This window comes from Thamnophis elegans, chromosome 11, assembly GCF_009769535.1.
Source record: "Thamnophis elegans isolate rThaEle1 chromosome 11, rThaEle1.pri, whole genome shotgun sequence".
NCBI classification, from domain to species: Eukaryota; Metazoa; Chordata; class Lepidosauria; order Squamata; family Colubridae; genus Thamnophis; species Thamnophis elegans.
Window position 1 is genome coordinate 8,797,724 of NC_045551.1, and position 14,034 is coordinate 8,811,757.

Sequence of the window (14,034 nt, forward strand, 5' to 3'; positions counted from 1 at the left end):
AAAAAGCTCTTACAGCAAACCAGGTTTACAGAAAGCAAATCACTTATCCAAGTTCCACTTTGAATCAGGTTTACAGAAAGCAAATCACTTATCCAAGTGCCTCTTTGAATCTCGAAACGATGAACCACACACAACGAACCCCGAACGTTGACTTCTGCAACTAAGGCGTGGCACCATCCATCTTTTATCTGCAGAAGACGACCCTAACGAGCAACAGCTGCTCATTATTCCTGCATCCCCACTCAACTCACAGCAAACTTCTGCTGAGTCACAACACCTATGTATAGAATCTTTCTTTTTCTCATCACTGAATCGCTTTTTGTTGGATAGATCCAGTGTTCAAATCTCTCACCGTCCTTCTGAATCCTGAGTCTGTCAATTAGCTATTAGCTATTCACTACCTCGCTATCATCTGAAAATTTGAATTTACCCTTCTATTCCCTCATCTAGATCATTTATTCAGATTTTAAAGAGTACTGATAGTATCTTGAGATACCCCATGGCAAGCTTACCTCCATGTAGATGTAGTTCCACTGAGGACTACATGATAAGTGTGGTTGTCGGTCAGTTGTGACTGGCTAACAACTAGGTTGTCTATTCCACATTGTTCTATCTTACCAAGAAGTTGCCTTTGGTCTACTTATGTTCATAGCCTTATTCATTAATTTAGTCATTTTGCCAAAGAAGGCAATAAGGTTGCCTGTCACGGTCTGTTTTGACAAACCCATGCTGGCTTTGAGTACTTGTCTTGTTTGTTTCTAGGTGATCATAAATACGGCTCCTTAATTATCTTTTCCAAGATCTTCCTAGATATTGGTGTCAGGCTGCCAAATACCAGAAGCAATTATGTGAAAACAAGTAATTCAAGCCACCAGATGTTACCTGACAAATCAAATGCTAATGTGCCATGCAATTCTTTGTATATTAAATTCATGAGACTAATACCTACTCCAAGTTAGTGGTAGAAGTGCACAATTTTTAACTGGTAGAGTTAATTTCCAAAAGGATTTGGATAAATGTTAATGGCAACGAAGTATTTGCTATTCAATGTAGTAGCATCAGAAGAAATATTTAAGTACAATTATTACTATTAAATTTACATCCGTCTTTTGAATTTTATAGAATTCAAGATGGCATACATTATGCACCCATCTCCCTCCTTACTCCTCAAGAGGTGGCTTTGACTGAGAGTGAGTGATTGGCCTCACCCTACCTAAGAAACTCATAGTCTTACGCTTTCTAAATTAGCACTTTAACCACAACTCCAAACTGTCCTTCCCATAGTTAATGATATCACAATGTTTTATAAAAGAATGAAACAAGGACTTTGAAAGACATTTTGGCTAATTTTATAAATAATGAGCTTCTAATATTGGTATGAGTGTACACATATACTAATCTGTAGCTTAACCAGGATTTATTTATATTTATCTGTAGCTTATCCAAGGTTTATTAGCCCGCTTAGAGAGGATTGTAAAGCACTGTGAAGCGGTATATAAGTCTAAGTGCTATTGCCATTTAATGAACCACAATTGATAAGATTTTCATAGTACATTAACCAAAAGCTAAGCCAATCACTTTATAGCTTAAAGCTATGGTTCTATAGTTGAATAATTACATTAATTAATTAGAAGAATTAGCCAGATTTGTACCATCTCACCCATTTTCTTTAAGTTTTTATAATAATGGAATTTTATTGGACAAATAAAACAATACCATCTTAACCTGAATATGCTATTTAATTATCAGCTGGGTCTCCTAGAGCTAGAATACAAATCTACAGACTTCTCCTCCTGGGACAGTTTTAAAGGAAATTTTTTTAAACTAAAAATGTATTTCATTCCTGATATTCCCAAATATGTTGGGGTTACGAGTTCCAGAATTCCCAGTTTCCCAAAATCCAGTTATGTTCTTCAACTGTAAGGAAGCTTTGCAATTGTTTCAGATGGGGACAGTTTCTGATTTTACAGGTGCCATAAATAAACATTTTAAAAGCTGAAAAATATATGTGGACAATTTTTTTAATTTTTAATTTGAAGGCCCTGGATGCTTTTATGTTTGAGATGCTCTGGGTGCTTCATTTCCAATCCTTTTAATTGCAGCAAGGTAGAATAGAAAAAATATGGTAGAGTCCCTACTCCCCCAGATTCAAACAGAGATTATTGTCAAGGGTGTTTAAGACAGTCCTTCTTAAAGGGTGGTCCAAGGATCCCAGGGGAAGGGGGTGTTCCATAAAAATCAAAATTATTTGCCAGATACTAAAGTTGTTTGCAAAAATTCAGAACAATGTCCTTGTTCCTGGAAAGTGGTTTTCTTGTTATAAAATAGGCTACCTAGAGCTAGTTAACTGTTTCCCTCCTCTGGTTTAATTTATGGTTTTAGCCTTCTGTTTAGCCTTGCAACGCAGTTGGTTTTTTCGTATGGGATGCTACAATGCCCCACACCATGTGGCTATTTCTTTTGCTATTGTGGGAACTATTACATCTCACTACTTCACAGCCCTGACCTTTGGGGCCCATGGAAAGAGGCATTGTTTACAATCCATTCCTCCTAATCTGCCTATTGTAGAAAAGGATCCCTTTGCAAAAATGGCGGCCCATTTTCCTTTCTCCCTGACAAGTTGCAAGAAAAGGCAAGGCGGCTTTGCATCATAGCAACCCTGAAGGGTTTCTCTGCCGATGACCAAATAGACAGACGCAACATGAATTAGAAATGGAGGAGGGGGTGCTGGCGATTGACTGGATTTCCTGTGCATGGAATGGAAAGGAGGGTAAGGGGATTTATTTATTTTTGGGGGGGCACATCAGGATGTGCAATAACTCATGGGTGGGACAGTGAGTGTCAATTCTCACACTCTCCTCCTGACACTGGGGAAACCGCTGGCTCAGGATATTCATTCCTTGCAGACTCCCTGCTCTGAATGGGCAAAACTGAAGATGAACACAAACCACTTTTGTCCCTCAAAAGCACTTTAAACTGCTTTTGTGGGATAGGGAAACAGTAACAATGTGGATATGGAATTTTCTTGGTTCGGGGGGGGGGGGAACAGACAATAGAATAGTTTTACTGATTTATAGTTTTATTGATTTGTATGCCGCCCACTCCTGAAGGACTCCAAGAATATCAGTTTCTATTGTCATAAATCTATTCAGCCCTATAGTCTAAGGCAACTCAATTCCATCATTGTAGTTGCCCTTGGGGGGATGGGGAGGGCATGGCTGGGGGGCGTGGCTAAGGTAGGCATGTCTGGGTGGTCACAGCCCAATGGGTGGGTGTGGCCAGCCCGACGTTGCTTGTATTGTGGGGTGCTTGGTGATCAGGCATGGCTAGGAGGTCACAGCCCAATGGGTGGGCGCGGCCAGCCCGATGTTGCTTGTATCATGGGGTGCTTGGTGATCAGGCATGGCTGGGAGGTCACAGCCCAATGGGTGGGTGCGGCCAGCCCGATGTTGCTTGTATCATGGGGTGCTTGGTGATCAGGCATGGCTGGGAGGTCACAGCCCAATGGGTGGGCGTGGCCAGCCCGACGTTGCTTGTGTTGTGGGGTGCTTGGTGATCAGGCATGGCTGGGAAGTCACAGCCCAATGGGTGGGCGCAGCCAGCCCGATGTTGCTTGTATCATGGGGTGCTTGGTGATCAGGCATGGCTGGGAGGTCACAGCCCAATGGGTGGGCGTGGCCAGCCCAACGTTGCTTGTGCCGTGGGGTGCTTGGTAATCAGGCATAGCTGGTGGGGAGATAGAGGGGTCTCTGGAGGAAGGCGGTGGAACAAGAGCGGGTGCCGGGGCCTGATCCACCAGAGGAACAAAGACAGGCAGAGGTGTTGCTGCGAGGCAGGCCAGCCATCATTGCCACACTGCGCCCCCTACACGCTTCGTCCCTGCCATCAAACCTCGTCCTCCATCAAGCCTGCCCCGTCAACCCATCCCACTCACAAAGGCCCCAGCAAATGGGAAAGGCAAGGAGCCCCCGTTCCCCAAGAGGCAGCTGGGATTCCGCAGCCTGCACAGCAAAGGTGGGTCCAAGCCCTACGGCTTTTGGACTGACGCTCCAAGCAGCAGGTAGAGGCGCGCAATCTGGCCTGCCAGAAGCACCGGGCTACTGTGCAGCCACCTGCTCTATCAGAGTTGCAGCGGACGTAGGCAAAGACAGATGGGTTTGTAGTGAGGCACCCCAGATGGTCACTGTCATCACCACTCTGCAGCCTATGCGTGCTCGGCCCCTTCCCTCAAATCTCAATCTCCAGCAAGCCTGTTCCCCACCCTTTCCATCGTTGGGACCACCAAGTTCCTGCAACTGGCCTTAGAGCCAACGCATTGGGCCACGCTGCCACCTTGGCTCCGCCACCTGGCAGGTACGCAGGAGGCGTCAAGTGCGCGAGCACTGGAGTTCTGGGGAAAGGAAGCACTCAGAATGCAGTCAGCCTGCAGGGCAAGATGATCCCCGAGGACGCCAGGCCACGCACGCACTCACCACCTCCTGTGCGCATGCCCAGGGGACAGGGTGGGGGCAGTCTTTCGCGGGCTCCAGGGCGCGGATTTAAGGGTGGCCGTGTTCCAGCCTGGATGGCCGGCCACCAGTTTGTACATTGGCACCCGATCAGCCTCGGCTGGGCCAAGGCACCACGGGCTGGTCCTTTGCTGCTTCCAGGGCATCATGGGCCACATCTGGCCCACAGGCCTGGAGTTTGACACCCCTGGTTTAAGGTAAGAGATATTCTTGTGTAAAACTCCATCTTATAGCAGAAATCACAAGTAGTACATATTTACTCATTTGCTATATAAACCTGCTTTTCCTTCTAATACTTCTTTGAGGCCATAGTGAGCTGTGAGACAGCTGAGGTGGCGCAGTGGTTAGAGTGCAGCACTGCAGGCTATTTCAGCTGACTGCAGTTCTGCAGTTTGGCTGTTCAAATCTTACCGGCTCAAGGTTGACTCAGCCTTCCATCCTTCCGAGGTGGGTAAAATGAGGACCCGGATTGTTGGGGGCAATATGCTGACGCTGTAAACAGCTTGGAGATGGCTGAAAGCCCTATGAAGCGGTATATAAGTCTAACTGCTATTGCTATTGCTAGTTGTTAAATTGGAACTGGCAACTTGTGGTTTATGGTTGCCCTTCACACATAGGATATAAAACCAACGTTGCAATTTACAGTTCTAGTTTGAAAGGTAAAGCGTACCACAACTCATCTACACCCACAGCCAAAAATTGTGATTTTTTGCATTCCCCTCTTCACACACACACACATACACACACACACACTTACCCCAAACTGCTACCTTCCAGTATTCTGATTCAGATATTCGGGTACTGTAAGGAAAAATAGGAACCATCTGAACAGTATCCCATTCTTACGTCTGCAAAAGCATTTAAGGTGTTTCATTCCATAGGATGTCAAGAACCAAGTTCTGAGATGCTGATTCCAATGTGACCCTGAAATACAGTATGGGTTTTTTTTTTCTTTTACAAAAGAGAAAATAACTAATTAAATGCTTAACTGGAGGAAAAAAAATGTGTGAGTCAAATACAAGCCTCCTTTTCTCACCAGCCAGCTTGCAGGTACCAGTAATTACAGTATTTAGCAGTATAAGCTTTTAAATGTCTCCCCAGATAAATGGATATAGGTTGGCAGCCTTAATCAAAGACCAAATCATCAAGCCAAACAATCTGTGAAAAAGCATTGAGTATCCGCCGAAGCTCCGGATTTAGGAGGAATTATTTTACTGGGGAATCTACTGTCTATCTAATCACACCCATATAATTTTTAAATCATGAAATAAACTAAGATAATGTTTAATTGTATGTTACAATCAAAAGAAGTGTTTGCTTCCTAGATTCCGATTTGCTTCAGATCAGTGTTATTTTCCAGTGACCTATGCAAAATGTGGGATTTTATCACAACACCTACTCAGAAGAATAAAATTATGCTATAAGGAACTATAATCACCATTAGGCTTCGCACTCTTATTTTCCAATGATGTATTTATAATTATAATTATTATTTTAGAGAGCCCATGATTATATAATGTAATGAACTGCCTAATGAACCATGACACAAATTGCTAACTACTCGCAGTTTGCTGGGGGAAAGTTAGCAACTCATGCAGCATTATGATTTATTTATATCTGCTGGGAGTTTTTACTTTTCTATGTGAAGTTGATTTTTGTGGTGGGGGTGAAGTGGGGGTGGATTCCTGCCTTCCATGTAAATAGCAAAACTCAAATCCTCCAATTAGGCTAGATAATTGTTCTGACCCCCCCTTCTCTGTCCAGGTATGAAAGCCAAAAGCCACGTAACTAAAAAGGTTTATTTTAATCAGTCCAAGCTCTTGTTGGCTGCAAGCCCAAATAAACAAAGATAATAGCTGTGGCAGAAAGTCCTATAACTCACACCGCAATGCAAACCCGGCTTCTCTTATCTCAACCCACTTATCCAAGTTGGCTTCTCTCGGTTTGTGAACGCGAACAAGAACAATCACTAGAACGGGAACGGAACGTTGACTTCTGCAACCAGGACGTGGCACCAGCAGTCTCTTTATACTCAGGAGAGGATCCCAATGAGCAACAGCTGCTCGCAATCATCTCCTGTAAGTACTCAGTTGCTCCTTCCGTCGAGTAACCCTTCGACGGGGTGCCTCCTGCAACAACTCCCAAGTGTTTCCCTGAACACACCCTCTGAGCCAATGCTCTGCCGCCACCTGGTGGCCAACGGCTCCTGCCGGGCCACAAGAGAGTATATAATCCTATTGACATTTCCCAACTCTTTTCTCTTAAATAACGATCAACCTCACTTGACCAGTTTTAGATCATTCTTAACTTTAGATTGTTCACTCTTCTTTCAGCTTTTGATTGAACTTACAGCAGTGACGTGCAGTCGGGGGAGGCAGGGCCTCACCACTGTCATCATGAAAAGAAAAATTAAAAGGAAAAAGGCTGAGGTAGTTGCTGCCAGAGTCACAGTGGATGACTCTGCTTAGTGCTTAACTGTTTAAAAAAGCCTCTTAAAAAAGTGCCCTCTGCAGGAGGAGGCGAGAGAACCACGTGCCTCCTTTAGTCTATCTTTATGATCACTTGAGCAGAGTTAAGCAAGGGTTAAAAGGCGAAAAATTCCTTATGTAGAGGAGGCACATGGTTCTCTTGCCTCCTCCTGCAGAGGGCGCTTTTTTAAAACAGTTAAGCAGAGTCATCCATTGGAGACTCTGGCAGCAGCTAACCCAGCCTTACTTCAGCAACTCTTGCCTTTTTCTTTTTACATTTTTTACATTTTCATCATGGCAGACAAGAGGAGAGTTGAAATCCTCTGTGAAACAGCTAGAAAAGGTATGTGCGTCGGAGGGAGGGGGGAGGAATTCAAAATTATTGTAATTTGTAAGTAATTGTAAGTAAAAGAGGCCAAAAGCCTCTTTCTTGACAGTGGCCAAAAGCCGCTTTCTTTCTTTTTGCCTCACCAGCCGTAAACCTCACCGCACGTCACTGACTTGCAGTGTACAGTAAGGAAAGCTGTATAAAATTCAGACATTTCTTTTTAGTAATATTAACAATGCTAATTATGTAAACATGGATAAAATTAAACTTGGTTTAGACCAGTGTTTCTCAACCTTGGCGACTTTAAGTCCTGTGGACTTCAACTCCCAGAATCCCCCAGCCAGCAGAGCTGGCTGGGGAATTCTGGGAGTTGAAGTCCATAGGACTTAAAGTCGCTAAGGTCGAGAAACACTGGTTTAGACAATCTTCTCTTTGTTCATACTGGACTTAAGGGATTTAGTGCTTAATGAAGACAAGATATCCCACTCAGCGGTGGGCTGCACATTTTGTTACCACGGGTTTGCCAGGCACGCATGTATTTTCCGTGCATGCCCCCAGCCTTCCGCACATGCACCCAGCTTTCCGTACATGTGCCTGGCCTACTGTGTACGCTCCTGGCCTCAAAAACATGCCTACATAGAACGGCATAGAGCCAGGGCAGGTGGGCAGGCCCATCCACGATTTCTGCTATCGCTTCCGGTGAACTGCACCACTGAATATACTTGATTTATGAGTGTATCCCAAACAAGTTTTCTTGTTCCTTACTGACTAAGCATCATTCCCCTTCCTCAGACGTATGTAATACAGCTGCTAAAGGGAAAGCTATATTAGGAGGAATAATCTCCTGGAGAACTTTCGCTTCGGTGAGAATGTTTTCTCCATCTCTTTAAGCAATGACGGTATGTAACTGCTGTCATCTTTTAAATTTGGTATTCACTGTTGCTTGGATCAGCCCAAACAATTTCATCAAACAAAACGCTTTTGGAAAGGCAGGCAGTCTTTTGGGACTAGCAGAGGGATGTTGGATTTTGAGAATGTACCAGAGGTGGGTTCATACCAGTTCGCACCTATTCGGTAGAACCGGTTCGTCAAATCTACCGAACCGGTTAGAAGAGGTTCCACCAGTGGACCTGGAAAGCAGGCCACACCTACAGAAGAGGTTCCAACATGTTTTGAAACCCACCACTGGTCCTTGGATATGATTATTCTAAACTATCATGCTCCTATTTATAAAACTCAGTGCCTCTGTGAAAGGTAAGGATGACTACTGCGTTTGTGGTGCAATCAGAACATTGCGTGTGTTGAAGTTGTTTTAACGCAAACCAAAGATGCCTTTTAAAAAACAAGTTTACATCATATTCTTATGCATGCCAGTGCTGTGTGTGGGGTAATTTAAGGTGGTTCTGACAAGTGTCGTCGACATCTTCATTTCCGGTCACATGGGCGGCAAGCCACTCCCACAAAGGAGGCCACACCCACAGAGTAGGTTCGAACAATTTTTGAAACCCACCACTGGAATGTACCATTGGTGTCTTCACAAAACATGTTCCAGCTTAAGCATGGCCAGACATAGTGCATCGTTTTATTAGAAGGTAAAGTGGTCGAAATTCTCCCCAGCACTTCTAAAAACCAAGACACTCTATATATATCGTTGTTGTACGGGTTAGCGGACACAGGGTTTTCCTTTAAGATATAATCATTCTTGTGAATAAAGATAATCCTTGAGTCCGGCACAGTGTTTTACAGTGTTTTGAATTTTGTTCAAATTATTTTAATGTCAGGATGAGTGGGGTACCACCATGTATCAGGGCATTCTGTTTCATTAGCTAATTGCCATTAGATCAGAGTTAAGTATTGGTAACTGCCTGGAGAAATGCTTAATATTTCAACATCTTCAGGAACAGCTTATAACTCTTCGAAAGAAGTATTAATTCTAATATTCTCTTTGATCCATTCCCCTTTATTAAACATATTTTCTAGTCTATCATCCTTTTGCAATCCATTTCAAAAAAATGTGAATTTCTGCTTATTTGGGAAAACAGAATATGGTTCACTTGGTCCAGAATGAATTACTTGGTTTTTCTATGCTACCCTTAGTAATCATTTTCAGATACATAGTTCAAAGACATCTCTCTCCTTGTTTCTCACACTCTTACTCAAAAGTTTGGCTTTCCCAGCCAAACCTTATGACTGGAAAGACCATTGCTTCAAATACTTTTTATTTTATTTTCATTTAAATTTCCTTCTCCTTCATAATTTTGTCTAGAATTATCCCTGTCTTCCTCTGAAGGACTTCTCCAGCACACTGTCCATTTTTATTTATTCTTCACCTCCCCCAAACCAAACCATCTTTATTTCTTCAACGTGAACTGTAAGTCTACTAAGTATGTTGATTATTCTTTTATTTTTCAATTTATAGCATTCACACAGATTTTTCACTTCCTATTTTTCCTTTCATAATGAATTCTTCTAAGTGATCCTCACCTTAGTTAACAAGCTCTGCCATCTTCCTATTTCGTGTTGTGCTTTTTATTCTGATTCTAGCTGATCTCTCCCAATCTTGCCATTCTTATAATACATTAACTGTGTTAACTTAAATGGAGACTGAGATAATGAGAATGTTTTTCTCATACCCTTTTTCTATTCTGAATCATTCTATTCCTCGGATTTAGTTCTTACAATAGATCCTTGTTCATCGTAATAATTTGTCAGAAGAATAATCAGATGTCCTGGTTTATGTGTTAACTTTAATATGTTCTAGATTCTGCCATGACCTACACAGTCAAAGAGTTTGCTGTCGACAATGACTAAAAATAAACCTTATTTTATTTTCTCCATTATCCATCTTCTATTTGGTACAGAGCCTTTATTCCTTTCCAGATTCAATTGTGTATTTGTAATTTCTCCCTCTCCATGTGGCTCTATTTTTATTTCCAGGCTCTTAATGAAAACATTGCCTGTATAAGGAAAAAATGCAATTTCTGTAAATTGTCTATCTTCGGCCCATTCTACATTCTGTTCCTGCAGCAGCCAGTTAGATGAATGTTGAAGCTTTGGGTTCTTTTGTGTTACCTGTCCCTAGTTAAAGTTGTAGGAAGTTATCACGCAGCCCTCTCCCAGAAAAATGAAATATCCTAGGAAATATTGAAAAGGCAGAATATTTCTCTGGATGTGAAAAGAAAGAAACATGTTTTAAAAGACAGAATAGCTGCCTGTAGCTTCCTGCCCATCCCCACTTTGTCAATGGGCCATTAAGAAGGCCAAGCTAGTCCACTTTACATAATAAAGACTTCTCCACTTCAGTTACAGGAAAGCATGATAATATTGGCCCCAAGTGACCACATGGCATCTGAGAACTCAACCAAACCTGGATTCAAAACACAGCCTAGAGAGTTGCCCCTGCATGGCCCCATGGGAGTCTTGACAACCAATCAGAATACATTTCTTACACAGGAACAGGAAACAGAGAGGTGGGACTAAACAGGTTATAAAAAGCCTAGCAAGCCCCTCCCTCGGCCTTTCTCTTCTTCTCTACCAACATTGAAGCATGTGGTCACCTTTTCTGTTCAGGGCTCAAGCCATGTGGTCCTGTCCACCAATAAACCATCTTTACAAGCAGCCTCCGTGTCTCCAGTGTCTTTTCCCCCACTTGGAGCCGAACCCAGAAGGACATTTCTTTTATCAAAGTCATGTTAGCTTGATTATTATTACAATTAATGATCCACGTAAAGACATAATGGTAAAGGACACAATGTACCAGCTGCAGTGCTGGAACGTTAATGCTAATTTGGAATTAGAAAGAAGGCATTTATATAATAAAGGTCTGTCTGTCCCTGGATACTGTCCCAAAAGAGACAAGAAGAGAGGATTCCGTATGTTCTTTTAGAAATGACAGTACAGCATTAGGTGGACAGTAGTTTTAATCTCTTCCAACAGCAAACTCTTTATCTGGCTAATCGTCTTATGCCATGGCCCAAAGAAATTCTTCCTCGCTTTCTGCCAAGTAAAGAATGGGAATTTTCTACAGCAAAACATAACCAGCTCATTCCTTGAAACCTTCGGCTCTGATCCCGGAAACCCTCTGGTGCCCTGAAGATTTGTATCAGGAAATAACTATTTTAGTTCTGGGTTTGGCCTGGCTGGGCTGACATAATGCTATTAGGCTACTGCCAGGGGCTGTATCTTCAATGGAAGAGAATAGGGCTGACTATAACTGAGATAAGATGCTGTTTTTCAGGAAACTGCTCTGTATATATTGCTGCCGGTGAAATATTTCATTGCTCATTGTGATTATTATTATTTTGGGAGGAATGTAAACAAAAACAGGTTCCAAAGAACTAACATGGAAGTTTCTATGTACACAATACCTGTAGTGTCATATTTAGGAAAGAGATGCTTTAAAATTTGGAGGTGAAGGAGTTTCATCCTTCTGTGCTCAGCTCTTCTTTTGAGATGAAAGCCCGTTCTGCCCATAATGGGGTGGGAATTCCTTCAGGCAATTGCTATTTATAGCCTTATAAATGAGATGCCTGGAATTCTTGGGATGTAAGTAGCAAAAACAGTCCTATTCACAGACCCAACATTTTAACCACTCAGGCCACAATGAAGTTTTTTTATAAGGAGTATAGATGGGACTATATTATTCTATGTGGCATTATCATTGGATATCAGCCTTACTCAGATTATTACCTCCGAGTATAATATTAGCCAACTTTCACCTGTCCATTGTTAGATCAATTGGCAAGTAGGACTAGGTAAATAACTCTAAGCTGAAGCAGAAGAAGATAGGAAGCGAGGGATAGGAGAGAGGGTGAAGGGGGAAGATTAGGTGTATAAGGAGGAGTGGTAAGGGGAGAGTGTAGAAGGAGAAGGAAGGGGAAGTAGAGTAGAAAATGATGGAGGGAAGACAGGATGTAGAAGAGTCGGAAGTAGAGGAGAGAAGAAGATAGGAAGAGAGGGATAGGCGAGAGGGGGAAGGGGGAAGATGAGGTGTATAAGGAGGAGTGGTAAGGGGAGAGTGTAGAAGGAGAAAGGAAGGAGAAGTAGAGTAGAATGGAAGCGGAAATACACCAATGAGAGGAAGAGTGGGAAGCAGAAGGGAGAAGAAAGGTGGGAAGAGAGGGATAGGAGAGAGGGTAAGGGGGGAAGACGAGGAGGATGAGGAGGATAAGGAGGAGTGGAATGTAGAGAGAGGAGAAGGAGAAAGGAAGGGGAAGTAGAGTAGGAAAGGAAGATGGAGGGAAGATAGGAAGTAAGAGAGAGGTAGAAGAAAGAGGTGTATGGAGAGTAGAAGAGCTAATAATGGGTGTTAATCTTTTTGGGGCGTTGAGGACAAGTAGAACTGATGTAATCATTATTTAATACTATATGATACTGGCTATGTATAGTATACATGTGATTGTATGTTATGAAAATGGAAATAAAAATATGTTTATAAAGGGAAAAAAAAGAAAGGTAAATATATTTTAAAACTTATAATAGCTAAATATTTATCCATGCCACATGAGATATATAACACAGGTAGTCCTTGACTTACAACAGTTTATGTAGTGACTGTTCAAAGTTACAACAGCACTAAAAAAAAGGTGACTTATGATCATTTTTCACACTTAATGACCATTGCAGCATCCCCATAGTGATGTGATCAAAATTCAGATGCTTGGAAATTGGTTCATATTAGGGCAGCCCTAACTACGGCAGTGATCCGCTTAACAACGGTGGTAAGAAATGTCATAAATGGGGCAAAATTCACTTAAGAGCTGTCTCACTTAACAACAGAAATTTTGGGCTCAATTGTGATAATAAATCTGTATTAAAACACACACATTTGTAAAAAAGGATTGAGTCTGATTTGGGTTCAGAGGGGCCATTCCTGTGAATAAGATGATGCTGGAGGCTCATATATTATATTAGTTTTTTTCAGGTTAATTTGTATTAAATAAGTTTTTTGCAAAGTAAAAACAATATAAGTTTAAAGAAACAAGAAAGAAAGACAGAAAGAAAGACAGAAAGGAAAAGAAAGAAGAAAGGAAAAGAGAAAGAAAGAAAAAGAAAGAAAAAAGGAAGGAAAAGTGATGTAGAAACAAATGAACTAAAAAAAACAAAAGAGATAGAAAGATTTAAAGGTGTGGCTTCCAATCTTTTTTATAGCAGTTATAAATACATTTATATTTTATCCTTTCTCTCTAAGTTTACATAATGGCTCCCTTCCAAGTGATGAAAGAAATGTCCTTCTGGGTTCAGCTCCAAGTGGGGAAAAAGACACTGGAGACATGGAGGCTGCTTGGAAAGATGTTTATTGTTGGACATGGCCACATGGCTTGAGCCCTGAACAGAAAAGGTGATCACATGCTTCAATGTTGGTGGAGAAGAAGAGAAGGGCTGAGGGAGGGGCTTGCTAGGCTTTTTATAACCTGTTTAGTCCCACCTCTCTATTTCCTGTTGTTGTGTAAGAAATGTATTCTGATTGGTTGTCAGATTCCCATGGTGCCATGCAGGGGGCATCTCTCTAGGCTGTGATGAGTTCTCAGATGCCTTGTGGTCAGTTGAGTATATTATCATGCCTTTCTGTAGCTGCTGGTGAAGTCTTTATTATGTAAAGTGGGCTAGCCTGGCCATCTCAATGGCCCATTGACAAAGTGGGGATGGGCAGGAAGCTACAGGCAACTATTCTATCTTTTAAAACACGTTTCTTTCTTTTCACATCCAGAGAAATATTCTGCCTTTTCAA